Source organism: Protopterus annectens, chromosome 1.part2, assembly GCF_019279795.1.
Source record: "Protopterus annectens isolate FY-2018-M chromosome 1.part2, PAN1.0, whole genome shotgun sequence".
Lineage (NCBI taxonomy): Eukaryota > Metazoa > Chordata > Ceratodontiformes > Protopteridae > Protopterus > Protopterus annectens.
Window position 1 is genome coordinate 842,802,216 of NC_056727.1, and position 14,925 is coordinate 842,817,140.

Genomic DNA, 14,925 nt, shown 5'->3' on the forward strand with positions numbered 1-14,925 from the left:
TGCTGGTTTGGGCCTAGCTGCATTTTTAATTGTTTCCACCAATTAACTTTAGTAGTATCTTCTGGCAGTTTCCCTGTATTTTGGTTGTTTCCTATTTCCTCTCTGTTTCCTGAGGGGAGCAATGTGCACACCGGCTTAAACACGCTCACAGTAACTTAAGCGTGTACACATCCCTACGGTGTTACAGCGCACACATCCTTACGGTGTTAGCTAGGCTGATTCATGCTAAAGCAGCACACCGCCTTACACGTGCGCCAGCGCAAACCGTTGTAAACAGTTTGCAACACGCTCCCACATGTTGAACCTGCCTTGCAGCGCTGCCTGCATGCATATCAAGAAACTTAGAGTGTAGGGATAGCGTATGCCCTCAATTTCTTGACATTCCTAGTGTTCTGTTGGGACACACCTCCTCCCTGATGTCTGTCTGTCATCTCTTACCTTACATTGCCCTCCAATCTGGTACATTTCTTTCTATCCTTCCCCCATGATGTCACCTACCTCTTACTCTGTTCCTCCCCTTCTCTAACTCTTACACTACTCAGAAAGTGCTCATTACTTATGTGGCAGTGTGATTCAGTATTGTAACCCTCATTTACATAGGATTGCCTAGTAATGCTTAGTTACATATCTTACACGGAGCTTCCCCCTTGACAACCACTAAGCGGAGGCCATATTGTTTTGCTCTGCAAGTCCTCCATTGACATTTCATGTAATATATAAATCCCACAATTATGGGCTTATAAGCGGTTTTCAGTTTTAGGTAGCGCACCCGTTTGCGGTGTGCTACAGTTAAACACATAAATCCCGTGAAAAAAAAAAAAGTTATATAACTTTTTTGCAACACTTTCATGCCAATGGCCACATATTTGGCCATTGGCATGCTATGTAACAAATGCACCCTTTATTTGGAGCTGACATAGCTCCGTTTTAATTGCAGAAATGTACTCAGTTGTCAGCTGAGTACATTTCTGCATAACACGTCCGTTACGGACTGGTTTTGAGCTTCGTGGATCGCTCACATACCTCATTTGCATATCTTGGAGCTGCAAATGAGGTATTGAGCATTTCCACGCCCACTCCGTGTAAGAGACGTGTTAGCTGTCTCTTACACGGAGATTTGGGCTGTTGCTGAATCAGGAGGCTTACACGGAGGCTTACACTACTCTTAAACTCCGTGTAAGCCTTCCTGAATCTGGCCCAATATCTTTTACTTGAAACATCTCAGCTGAAAGCACTATGACAGTTGCACAGATATGTCTGTCATTCAGGTTGTACTTAAAAATTAATATTATTTTCTCAAGCATGTCCTGCTTATAACTCAAAAGTACAATTTTGCATTACATCTATAATGTTAGTCACATTAAATCAATGATCATTGCAGATACTTTGTAGATGCATCATGGGTAGTTTTGCATTACTATTAGTCTACAGGATTCTACAAACAAAAGTGGCTTTTTAACAATGTTATGATTGCTCCTGGGGAAATTAGTGTTCACAGTTAGAACACATACCTGTCTTCCACCTCTGATCCTCTACCCTGTGCATCTGCTCAATGCACAACACACAATTCTTGGCTCTGTCCTCATCACCTGCAAAAAGAAAAAAATTAAATTTTACTAGCACAGAAGAATTCTGTCAGCTGAGTGTATATCATTTGGTATTTAAGAATTAACAATAAAGAATACTGAGCATCACATGCTCTAGAGCCTTTACATGACATATAAGTTCACATTTTGCACATTCAGTCATTGCTATGTCACCGTCAATACTTCACACATGAGGAGCAATGTATGTAAACTGGAGGAACAGATTTAAACATACAAGTCTCATCTAAGTTTCCACTCTAAACCTGGCACTTGCTTGCCTAGCTAATCTGTCTTGGCTGAGTGTACACAGATTTATGTAGCTTAAAAGCAGAACTGCATGACTAAGCAGGGAAATTCACAGACATGGAACGGTAATGTTGAAGTAAAAGGCAACTTTAAACATGAGCTGTACATTTGAAATACAACACCACATGATCATGACTGAATGTTATCACATTGGTCATAGCACTTAACAAAACCTGTAACATTTCAGAGTTCACATGCACTTGACAGACATATATACACAGAAAAACATGTATATCAGTGTTGAAACATTACCCTTTCACTTATGTAGGGGGTCAGTGAATGCTAAAATACAACTGAATATGTTGTGCCAATAGAGGTGTACAGCTAAAATATATATGTATTGGCAATGAGATAAACATGCAGCCATAGTGACACAACTGGTATGCTTCCAGAAACTTTGCAGATAATGGTTAAATTTATATTGAATTAAGTGCTATAGGCATTAATGCACCTCCTGCATACCTGATGTTTAAAACAGTAATACTGCATAACTGAACAAGCAAGTATCTGCCACATTTGTTCTTAATTAGTCTTTACTGAAATATAGAAATAGCATCAATGATTCGAACCCACATTTCTCACTGTCCCTGAGGCTTTCAATTTGGACTACTGCATAAAGGGTTAAGCTAGGTGACAGAACAGTCAGCCCATTATAAAGGATTACTGAGGAATGTTTGCAGAATGTATTAGATAACAGCGACATACATAGTCATCCAAGGCCTAAGTATTTTAGGCATTAAAGCACCACATAATTATTACATATATAACAAAACTTTACATATCTGAACAGTTACCTCATATTTTTGCTCCAATATGTAAGTATCAAAATGAAATATAAATACTCTATAACAGGATTCAAAAACAGATGCATTCCTGAGACATTCACATTCACCCAAAGCTGAACAGTTTGAGCTAACATACAGCACAATGCCTTACAACATCAGCATTATTTCTATGGTATTACAGCATATTCCAGTGCATGTCAGTAGCATGTATCAGTGTTTAACCGTTTTACAATGTACACACTAATAATGTATGTCTGTATTACTTAGCATTCACATGCTTATCAAACCAATTTAGATCATGGAGAAATGTGTACTCAACTGAAGCCTAAGTGCTCTATACATCAGTGAAACACAGATATTCTATATAGATGTATTGCATACTTGCCAATAAATTAGACGGCTTAAAATTACTTATTTCTGTATCAAATATGTAAACAGCGACATTTACATAATGACATATAATGGGCTTTGATCCCAGACAAAGGAGATCATCAGTCACTGTCACTCATTACTAACCTACTTAAGCTAATTGTCATAACCAGTCATGCCAGATTGTAAAAAGAATATTTACAACATATCATTCACAGCTGTATGTGCATAATAAGTACATTAGTACTACTCTTAATAGTACAGACAGTCATGAAATTAACTTTAAATGTTACCATATACAAATACAGCTATGAAATACTTTTATTATAATGTAACTGCTAAGTTGTGGTTGATTGAACTTACTGTAGGCTTCAGCAGGCTGATGGCAGACATCTGAGACCCTTCGGCAAAAATCGTCAGCTTCCCTCTGAAATAGGTCATTGTAACAGTGACAGACTTGCTAACCTGTCAGGAAAATCTCCATATGTTTACTACATGTCAGAACTGATGATTATATATGTGCACTGCTTGACTATTGTAGTCTTCCTCACCTGCTTAGAAAAACAGTAACATTCACAGCAGCTTGTGCCAAATTGTATGCATTATACCTTTGTTGGAATGCAGCATGATGGCCATTATTTGCTTACTGATGAGATGAATTGTGTTTCTCCACAACAGTTATAGTTCAAATCTCACCGCTGTGGTGGGATCATACCTCTCAACTATACAGATTTCCGCAGAATATCCAGATTTTTGGCTCATATTTTTGATATGTTCCTTCTAAAATCTGTACCTTTCTGGCAAATAGCTGAGGATTGAAGTCATTAAATAATGTCAAATATTTGAGTTTAAGACTCTACATCCTTCAGAAAATTCATGCTAATGCAAAACCTATTATTCTATCAGCTTTCTAAGTTTACAAGAGCAATATTTAAAACCTGTCTCTATTTGTCCCCCCATCATTTTAGGCTTTGTCCAGATTTTTTACTCTATGAGGTTTGAGAGGTATGGGTGGGATCCCACTAGGACATGTCACATATGTTTTACTATTTCTTTTATTCCTAATTGTCATCATGTGTGCAATATTTTCATATATGAAATGTCCCTCTACTATATAGAGTCCATAAACCTCACACAGGCATTTCATCCTGGTAAGTCTATTTCCCCATTAACATTGTAATCATATAATTGTTCCATATATCATTACTAAGTTGTGTCGTGTATTGTTTATACATATAATTAACCTGTGTCATCTGTCTCTTTTCATAGCCTGTTCACTGCCTGCTTCCTCTAGTAGCTTGTCCACCAATCCTGAGATGGGATGTGATATGGATAACTGTGATAAGACAGCCCTTTGCAGACAGACCACAGATTTGGGTTTATTGCCCATCCAGTAAGGGGACAGCTATGTGAATCACACTGTAGCCTCAGATATTGAGGCTGATGTGGCTGGACATTCTAATGACATGGTGATAGCAGCTGCCAGACATGATGATGTCCGTAAACTATTGACCTATGCAGAGTCAGCTGATGAGGGTGACTCCTCCCCATAACTGAGAACTGATGTTGACTGTGTAATTATGTACCTGTGGCCAGTCATGACACAAGCATGTGTGCATTAGATGCTGCAGTTTTGCCTGAGTTAGATCTTGTGTCCACATCTTCCATTGTCCATGCCAATTTCTTCTCTGATCTTCCTCTGACAGCTGGGGAATGTCATCCTCAAATATCAGGGGTTCTTGGAGTAGATTACCCATCACAGGATCCATGGGAGTTATGCTGCTTGTGCATGGACATGTGTCAGAGGGTGTCCGCCTACTATTACATGTGAATGAACTTTCACAGCAACATCATGAGCTGTCCTTTGCTTTTGCACATGCAACTGATCATGTAGAACATCAGCTGTATGTGTTACATGAAGGTCAGGAGCATAGACATGGTACAATCATGGCTGCATCAGCTGGAGAGCATGACAGTGTGTTGTCTGTTGCATGCACCTTTGAAAGTCTTGTTACCGCAGTGTTAGAGCAGTGCCATAGCACTAATCAGGTATGGTCTGCCTGAACTATACTAAGCAAAGTACCTTCAGTGAGCAGAGACTGATACTAATCCCCTCTCTTTAAAACCATACTTGGCCATCAGACAGTGGTGACTCTACTGCAGTATGCCACACATATGTTGATAGCTATGCCACTGTGAGCCCAGCAGGTATGTCCAGACAGTCACATCGCAGTCATGTTATATCCCAAACTTCACCTGCAAGTGTCACATCTATCTCATCTGTTTAGCAACATGGGCTGAGCATTTCCAGGTGTGATTATAACAAAAGCTCAATAGGAACCCAGACTAAGTCCTTCTAACTGATTTTACGCAACTTCAGCCTTCTGGACATCCGTTTGTGGGATATTTCCAGATGTGGCAGGGGCAAGCAGGACCATGGTGTGGGACATCCTTGTAGGTACCCTAAACTGCATTAGTGTAACACTGATAATTGATCCAATGTGCATCCTGTTGTGTCATTCTGACCCTGTGGCTATTATGAACACTATACTGACCACTGACATTAATGTGTCTGCAGTTGTCATGCCTGATGCCATAAGATTTTCTATTATTTTAATGACATGTGGATAGAGTCATTTGAGAATATGTATTATCTGATTCACATTGACGTCTGTTAGTGGTGACATTGACAACAATAATGCACTATGTGATTTCATGCTTTAATGTTCGCATCTTTGTTAGTGAAAATATATGATTGCTGTTTTCTTAATGTCTGTCTTGTTGTCTGCCATTCACAAATGCACAACTATGCCTCTGTATACATACCTGTGTCTCTTATGGCATTTTAATATGGTCCTGCACATGCCTCACATGAGAACTAATTGTCTTTCTAAGTAACTTTTTTCCATTTTCATTTGCCATGCTTACTTGTATTTCCCATGCATGTCTTCCCATATCTGACTGAATTTGCTCATAGATGTGCATGAATATGTATGTGTATATACATATATATATAGATATATATATATATATATATATATATATATATATATAATATATATATATATATATATATATATATATATATATATATATATGGGTCTACTTCATATGACCTAAATTTTATTTGACTGAAATTCACTTGACTGAGACCAAAACAGTGAAAGGTCAAAAGACTGAAAATTCATTTGACTGAAACTCATAACACTGACACATTAAAGTAAAAGGTATATGCCCTTTTCCCCACTGTAGTGTGATCCTGGAGTTAGTATACATAGTTGGGAGGTGTGGAGGGCAACCCCCCTCCCCACATAGTTTAGGTAAATATTGTTTTCTGCAAAGAGTTATTCATTGCAGTTATAAATATCCATGTGTATGTTTTAAAATGTATGAAGTATGTGGGGGGCTTCACCCCCCAATAATATATAATAACTCCAGGATCGCACTACAGTGGGGAAAAGGGCATATACCTTTTACTTTAATGTGTCAGTGTTATGAGTTTCAGTCAAATGAGTTTTCAGTCTTTTGAACTTTCAGTGTTTTGGTCTCAGTCAAATGAAATTTAGGTCATATGAAGTAGACCCATATATATATATATATATATATATATATATATATATATATATATAAAATATGTACATCTGCTGTATCAACATCATGGCTGTATGTCACAGGTATGCTCTATGGTTAGTGTCACTGCTGCTCTGCATGTCTGCACATTTAGTATATGGAAATGAACCACATTTCAACAATACCATGTGTATGTACATCTGCTGTATCAACATCATGGCTGTAAGTCACAGGTATGCTCTATGGTTAGTGTCACTGCTGCTCTGCATGTCTGCACATTTAGTATATGGAAATGAACCACATTTCAACAATACCATGTGTAGGTTAGGCAGTACTGTTATTGTATGGCCGGTGTACTCCTGTATGTATATGCTGATGCATTCTCATACATGTCATACACTTTGCTTTCTTGTGAGTGTACCTACTGGATATGTAATGTTCTATGGTATTACTCTGTATGATGATCTCCTACCTGTCCAGTGACTACCTCTGTTGTGCACAACTCTTGCATCCTACACATGTGTCTATGTGCTCCTTTTTGGTGATGTACCTTGCAGACAGTCTCCCCTGATTGCTGTTTCCTGTCAGTGTTTGTATATGTTCATAGTGCTGTACATTAAGATTAGGTTATAGTTGATGTTCGCTGTGTACAACTGACGGTTCATTTCCATTAGTTGTAAACTCTGCTGCTGTTTTGGGGCAACACGTGTACATTGATGTTAAATCTGTGTACTTATGTACCTGTGCAAGGCAAGAAAAAAATGTAAAACTCCACACCGTCAAATACATTAATAAAAAAATGAAGCTTTCGGGTAAAAAGTATCCTTCTTCGGTGTCTTACATACAAACTTCATAAAAACAGCATTTTTAAATACAATTTAATCACATCACATGACACAGTCAGCCTACCAGAAAACATCAATTAAAATCAACAATTATTCTTCTTAAAAGGATAATCATCCATAAAATGTGTACATATAAATACATATGAGGAAGTATAAATGGCTAGATATTATAGCCCTACTATGGATGTACTTCTTTCTTACTTTTTGTTGTTTAGCGTTTAAAATTGGTTTTAGTGTAACCTGTTTATTGAGACCTGGATACTTCTCCGCCTCTAGGCGGACAATCCATTTATGCTCCTTTGTGTCCACATTGTTAATTATATCACAATGTCTCACATTTGAATATATAATGTGCAAAACCCTTAAACTAAACTGATGTGTATCATCATTTTCTTCAACATGTTGAGCCAAGGAGTTGGTAAGTATTTTCCTATGTATATCTGACCTATGTTCTATTATCCTGTCTCTTAGTCTTCGCATTGACTTTCCAACATAGAAACGTATACATTTATTACAGGTAGCAAGATATATAATAGATTATGTGTTGCGTGTAGCAGTACTATCTCATCCTTTTTTTTGAGACTTGTTACTTATGAACCTGTGGTCAGTCATGATGCAAAGGTGTGTGCCTTAGATGCTGCAGTTTTGCTGAGTTAGGACTTGTGTCCACACCTTCCATCGCCCCATGCCAATTTCTTCTCTGATCTTCCTCTGACAGCTGTGGAATGTCATCTTCAAACATCTGGGGTTCTTGGAGTAGATCACCCATGCCTGCCACTGGTAAGCCCCCATGTTTTGCTTTTAACTTGTTGAATAGCATAGTGCACACACACACACACACACACACACACACACACACACACACACACACACACACACACACACACACACACACACGCACACACACGCACACACACACACACACACACATACACACCAATCATTTGTGCTACCTTTTCAGATGTCTATTGCAGTGCACCAGGGATGTGTCCAGACGTCTGAATCTGGATTTCAGCATGTCAAGCACATGCTCGATTATGCTTCTTGTTGCAGTGTGTGCTCTGTTTTATGTATTCTTAGCAGGGTTTGACGGGGCTATATATGATGTCATTAGCCACAGCTCTTGTGGATAACCATATTCATCTGTTTGTGGGAAGGAGATGACAGATATATTGTCATCATGCATACTGTTGACAAGTTTTGATTCTGTTTACAGCATAGTTGTGTTCCTGCACTTACCAAGTAGTAATTCCTTTGGTATTTCACTGTTTTGAAAGGAAGTCTTCAGACCACTTTCTTGTCATATTGCAGCATTATGTACACTCCCATGGTATGTCACCATTATATTTGTTATGATGACATCTGCTGTGCACAACACTTGGCAATTAAGTGAGGGCCATCCTTTTCTATTTATGCAATTTTCTGCTTTTGGTATAGCAGGGGTTTTGACAGGAATGTAGGTGCTGTCTATTGCACTGAGTACATGGGGGAAGTGGGTAATGGTGTAAAAAGGGTGCATGGCATTCCAGCACTCTATGACTGTTGTGGGGAAGTGAATGTATTCATCCACACTGATATACATTGCTGCCAGGAATTAGGACAGGATGTGACTGTTAGCTGTCTGTGACATTCCTACTTCATCTCCCATGTGCTGTTGAAATGTCCCTGATATCAGTATACCTAGGCTCAGGGATACTGTGGTTTCAACAGGTATGGGGTTACCTGGCAAGGAACATGCATACATGTGTGGGGCACGGTTCCACTTCATATCATCGAAATTTCATTTCATCGAATTTCAAATAATCGAGACCAAATCGTTGAAAACTCATTTAGTCGAAAACTCATATCATCGAATCTTAAATCATTGAAAACTATAAAGCAACTAGAAATAACATCCCAAACACTGTTTACTACATTTATGGAGGGGGGCAAGCCCCCCTGCACCTCCCATGTGGGGGGGTCCACCCCCCCCCCCGTAACTAAATATACCAACTCCAAGGTCGCACTACAGTGGGGGTTTGGAAATTACCTTTTTCCCCCACTGTAGTGCGACCTTGGAGTTGGTATATTTAATTACGGGGTGTGCAGAGCCCCCATGATGGGATGCAGGGCTTGCCCCTGCATAAACGTAGTAAAAACTTTGTGGAATGTTATTTCTAGTTGCTTTATAGTTTTCAATGATTTGAGATTCGATGATATGAGTTTTCGACGAAATGAGTTTTCGACGATTTAGTCTCGATGATTTGAATTTCGATGAAATGAAATTTCGATGATATGAAGTGGAACCGTGGGGCACACATGTTACACACAGCCTGCACCTGCTCTCTCTCTCTGATCAGTACCTGTCAATTATTTCTTGATCAGACAGCTGGCATAGATGTAGCCTGGAAGTAGCCTGGAACAATGTCTAGCTGGCTATCTTCTAGGATGCATTGCCAGATCTTCATCTATGGTTATCAGTAGCCCAGTCTGCTGTAATGCCTTCAATACAAGTTGCAATTTTTTTTTTGTAACAAATGATGTGGATTTTGCAGGATTCTGAGTGAAAGAGCTTTCTCTCATGGTAGTAAATGAGGCCTCTGAAGTCAATGGTGATGCATTTTGTCGCATTTAAGTTTTGTTGGTTGTGCTCTCTGTGTTTTGAAATCTAGTGGGCATGTACAGACAGTGGAATTATCCTATACTGAATAAATCATTCCTGTGGCTTACTTAGGTGTACTTCAAGGAACTACATGTTCCAGTCATGTGCTGACGCCTTCTTTCATCATGCTGCACAGTCCAACCTTTCTTTTGGAATCCAGCTCATTGTATTAATCATATTTGTAGATAGTACAGTTGTGTAAAATCTTGCAAAAACAGTAGATGTCCTTCTCTTCACTGTTGCAGTATCTGAAACAGAAGAGATCTCCTGCAGAGGGCAGCCTAATGCTCAGTCATTATATAAAAGCCTAATGAACTTGTATACATTCTATGTCACATTTATGCTCCCCTGCACAGAATGTAGGGCATAAAATGGGCATACGGATGCAACTACCCTGAACTGAAATGCCTCAGAAGGATAAGATAAAGTAGTCTATTTACATCCAGAAGGCAAAAATGCAGAAAAAGAAAAAGAGGAAACCCTCAGCAAGGAGGGAATCAAAAACAAAAAACAGAACAAACAAAAGAGGGTTGCAGGGAGGGACTGAATACTGCAACAGTGAAAAGAAAGACATCCACTGTTATGGTAAGATTTTACACAACTGCACTATGTCCTTCCATATCACTGTAGCAGTATGCGAAACAGATGGAAGAGTACAAATGCACAAGAAACAAAATTGGAGGTGGAAGGCTGAGAAGACCCTCAACAAACCCACATAAAATGGTTTCCGCATAACCTGCTATGGCCCTAGAAACCGTATCCAACTTATAATACTTAATAAAGGTATTCACTGAAGACCAAGTAGCATCTTAAAGGATGAAATTGGTGTCCAACCCCTTGAAGAAGGCACCAGAAGAGGCAACAGCCCTAGTGGAATGAGCTCTAACAGAAGTAGACAGAGATTTGCCATGAAAAGAATAAAAGGAAATGGCCTTAGATATCCAGGAGGAGATGATTTGCTTAGGAACAACCAAACCCAATGTCATGTGATGAAAGAAAACAAAAAGCTGATCTGACTTACAAATAGCCTTAGTTTAATCTAAATAGACCCTACCTGAGCTGTCTGTGCAAATCTACAATATGCAGGATCCTCTCACTAGCAAACTGAAGAGAAGGGAAAAAAGGAGCTGTACTAACTGATTCAAGGACAACTCATTTACTACCTTGGGCATAATAGAAGGATTGGTATGAAGAGCCATCCTGTCCCTGTGAAAAAACTAAAAAGGAGGAATGGCCATAAGAGCCTGGAGCTCAGAAACCCTCCGAGCAGAAGTAAGAAACAACAACAAAACAGTCTTCTGGGTACATATTTGGAAAGAAACAGAATCTGCAGGCTCAAAAGTAGCCTGAGTCAATTTTTCCAAAACAAAATTAAGGTCCCAAGGTGGAGGAATAGGTTTCCTTGGAGGCTTAATATGCAGGAGACCTTTAAGAAATTGTTTGACCTCAAAATAAGAAGTCAAAGGAGGATTCAAGGTCAAACCAGCAGAAATGGCTGACAAATGGGCCTTCACAGAAGAACCATCCTGACCAGACTGAAGCAACTCACATAGATGAGAGATGATCAGAGGGATCCCCACTGAAAAAGGGTCCTGGCTCTGAGCATGGCACCAAACAGAAAATCTTTTCCATTTGGACGTATAAGATTTCCTGCTAGAGAGTGTCCTTGCCTCCTGTAAAACCTTGAGCATGTCCTCAGAAAAGAGGTGCCTGAAAGGCATCAGAATCATATCATCCACAATGACAGTTGAAGAGTAGGCAAGTGAGGATGGATGAGAGACCCCTTGTCCTGTGTAAGGAGATTCAACTGTGAGATAACTTGTGGCCATTGCCACTGGCCAGATGCATTAAGAGGGGGAACCAGTGCTGTCTTGGCCAAAAAGGAATCACATGCAAGAATTTCAGGGAATCCAGCTGAATCTTCTGCAGGACTCCTAGAAGTAGAGGAGGGGGCAAGAAAGCATAAAGAAACATCTCCTTCCAAGGAAAAGAAAGGGCATCCATCTTGCATGCCATATGGCAGGGCACCCTGGAACAGAAAAGAGGAAGCTGCCTGTTCAGAGGGAAGGCAAAAAGATCTACCCAAGGAATACCCCACTGATGGAAAATGTCAAAAAACACATCTCTGTGAAGCATCCATTTGTGAGCCTGTGTTTTGGACCTGCTCAGAGAGTCTGTCACTAGACTGTTCTCTGAAGGAATGTATACTGCCTGGAGACTTAATTGATAACTGATAGCCACCTCCCAAACCTGAAGAGCCATCTTACAGAGGATGTAAGATTTAATGCCTACCTGCTTGTTGACATACCACATCACAGTAGTTTTGTCTGTGCACTCCTTCAGGGGGCCTGGAGAGAACATGGGGTGAAAAGCTTGAAGGGCCAGAGTCAGTGCTTTCTTCTCTTTTATGTTGATATGGTCTCACAGCTGATGGGGAAGTAAGAGACCCTGAGCTTTCAGGTAACCAAGAGAAGCCCCTCACCCCATGTCTGAGGCATTGGTGAACAGCTCTTGAGAAGGGACTGGAGGCTGAAAGAGTTGGTCTGCATTGAGACCAAACTGTTGAATCCACCACTCAAATTCCTTTGTTAGTCAGAGAAGAAGAGGTACACTGAAATCCAAATGGTGACAATGCTGCAGCCAAACTGACTCGAGGTACCACTGAAGATTCCACATATGCAGTCTGGCAAGAGGAATCACTGGAAAAGAACAGGCCATGAATCCCATGGCCAAAGAAACTCGTTGGCTGGCATGACAGTCAGAGGAAGAAGAGACTGAAAGAAGGCTGTCGATTACAAAACTTTTGGAGGTGGAAGAGAGGCCAACATTGGCACTGTCTGAATTCTGCATCCCAGATACACATAATCCTAGGGAATCAGGACAGACTTTTAGAAGTTGATAGAAAACCCCAGAATTTGAAGAAGAGAGATGGTGAACTTCAGATCCTGTAATAGGCAACTGGTAGAAGGCAGCTGAAGCAACAGGTCATCTAGATAAGGCAAAATCTGAATGCCTTGGAGCCTGCAGAAAGCAATCACAGCAGCTAGGCATTTTGTGAATACCCCTGGGGCAGTAGAGAGGCCAAAGGGCAAAGCAGAGAACTGAAAATGAGAGGAAGAAGCAGAAAAATATAAAATCTTCCTGAAAAGAGGGTGAATAGGGATATGAAGGCAAGCATAGAAAAAGAAGGGACCTTGAGAAAGGTGTTGAGCTGGGAGAGATCCAGAGCAGGTATCCAAGTGCCCTTCTTTTGAGGAACCAGGAACCTTCCGTAATAAAAAACATTTACACTTGGGAAAGGAGGACAGGTTGAATGGTTTCTTGGTTCACCAGGGTTCCTAAAACCTCTGAGAAATGAGGAAGTTGCTCTAGAAGAAGTTGGGGAATCCCTGAAAAAGGAGAGAAAGACTTCCATACCATGAAGTAACACTAATGGATGACAGAAAAAAAAATCAAGATTCTGAAGTGATAAGATGCCAAATTGAAAGACAAAGGGAAAGTTGAAGGGACAAAGGAGCCTGGTCTGAAAGAATAGGGGGTAGGGATTGTCAATGAGAAGCAGGCTTATGATAAATGTGGCTTCTGGGCCACAGAAATCTGAGAAGCCTTAGAAGAGGGGGCCTACCTCCCACTCTTTCTGTCCTTGGAGGCCTGGTGCACTTGCCTGTGAACAGAGGTAGATCTAGAAGTATAATTCCTCTGGAACATAGGGATAGGAGAGAGAAAAATACATTTAAGATCCTGCAAGGCCTTGCCTTTCTGTTGAAGAGACTTAAACATGTCAGCAGCAGCAGTCCAAAAAAGATGTTTGTTATCCAAAGGAACATCCAACAACTTGGCCTTAATATTCTTAGGCAAAGACTGAAGATGAAGCCAAGAATAATGCCTCATGACAGACTCAAAAGCCGCATCCCTAGAGGAGGCATCAGTAGCATCATAGCTACACTTAATAGAATGGCAAGGCACTTGAGAAGCAGAACCTAAAAAAAGACAAGGCAAAGGATTTACCTTCAGAATCAGAAAGGTTAGAAATAACCTGACAAGCTAAAGCAATCAAGGTCAGAGCATACCTTGCCATGTAGGTCTGATAATTAACAGCCATAAAGGCCAAAGTAGAAGCACTTACTAATCCTCTCCATTGCCCTACTATCCTTATCAGAAGACAAAAGTTTGGAAGTGGGCAAAAGCTAAAAAGGTTTGTCAGCAGAGACTGACACCACAGCAGGATCAGCAGAAGGACATTTAAATAAAAACTGACAATCCACGGGAAACTTATAGAACCTATCAGGTTTCTTACGAGCAGGAAGCTGAGATTGAGACTTGAAAGCAGCAATGAAAGTATCTAACAAGACAGCCAACACAGAAGGAGCTGATGATGGCTTAGGAGTATCCACCTGAAGCAAGTCATAATATCTTCTCTGAATATCAGACACTTGAGAATAATCCCACTTAAAGTATTTCATCATCCTAGCAACTGTGTCACCAAAAGACAATTCCTCAAAAGGAGACTCATGGCTAACAGACTCCTCTTCATCAAAACCATAAGCCAGAGGTGAGGACATCTGTGAAGAATAGGCAAAACCCCTTTATCAGACACTGAATCTTCGTGCAAGGGATCCAGACCCTAAGCCATTTAGAAGGGGTAGAGGTCCAAGGAGGAACAGGTGCTGAAACCCCTTGAGGAGGCTTTAGGGCCATCAAGGCAGAAAACAAGCCCTGAGTAAATTCCTGTCATTCCCTTTGAGGATCCTTAGGATGAACAGAAACATGCTTCAGTTTTTGTCTTTTCATGGAATGGTTATCAGCCCTAACAAATATCAGAG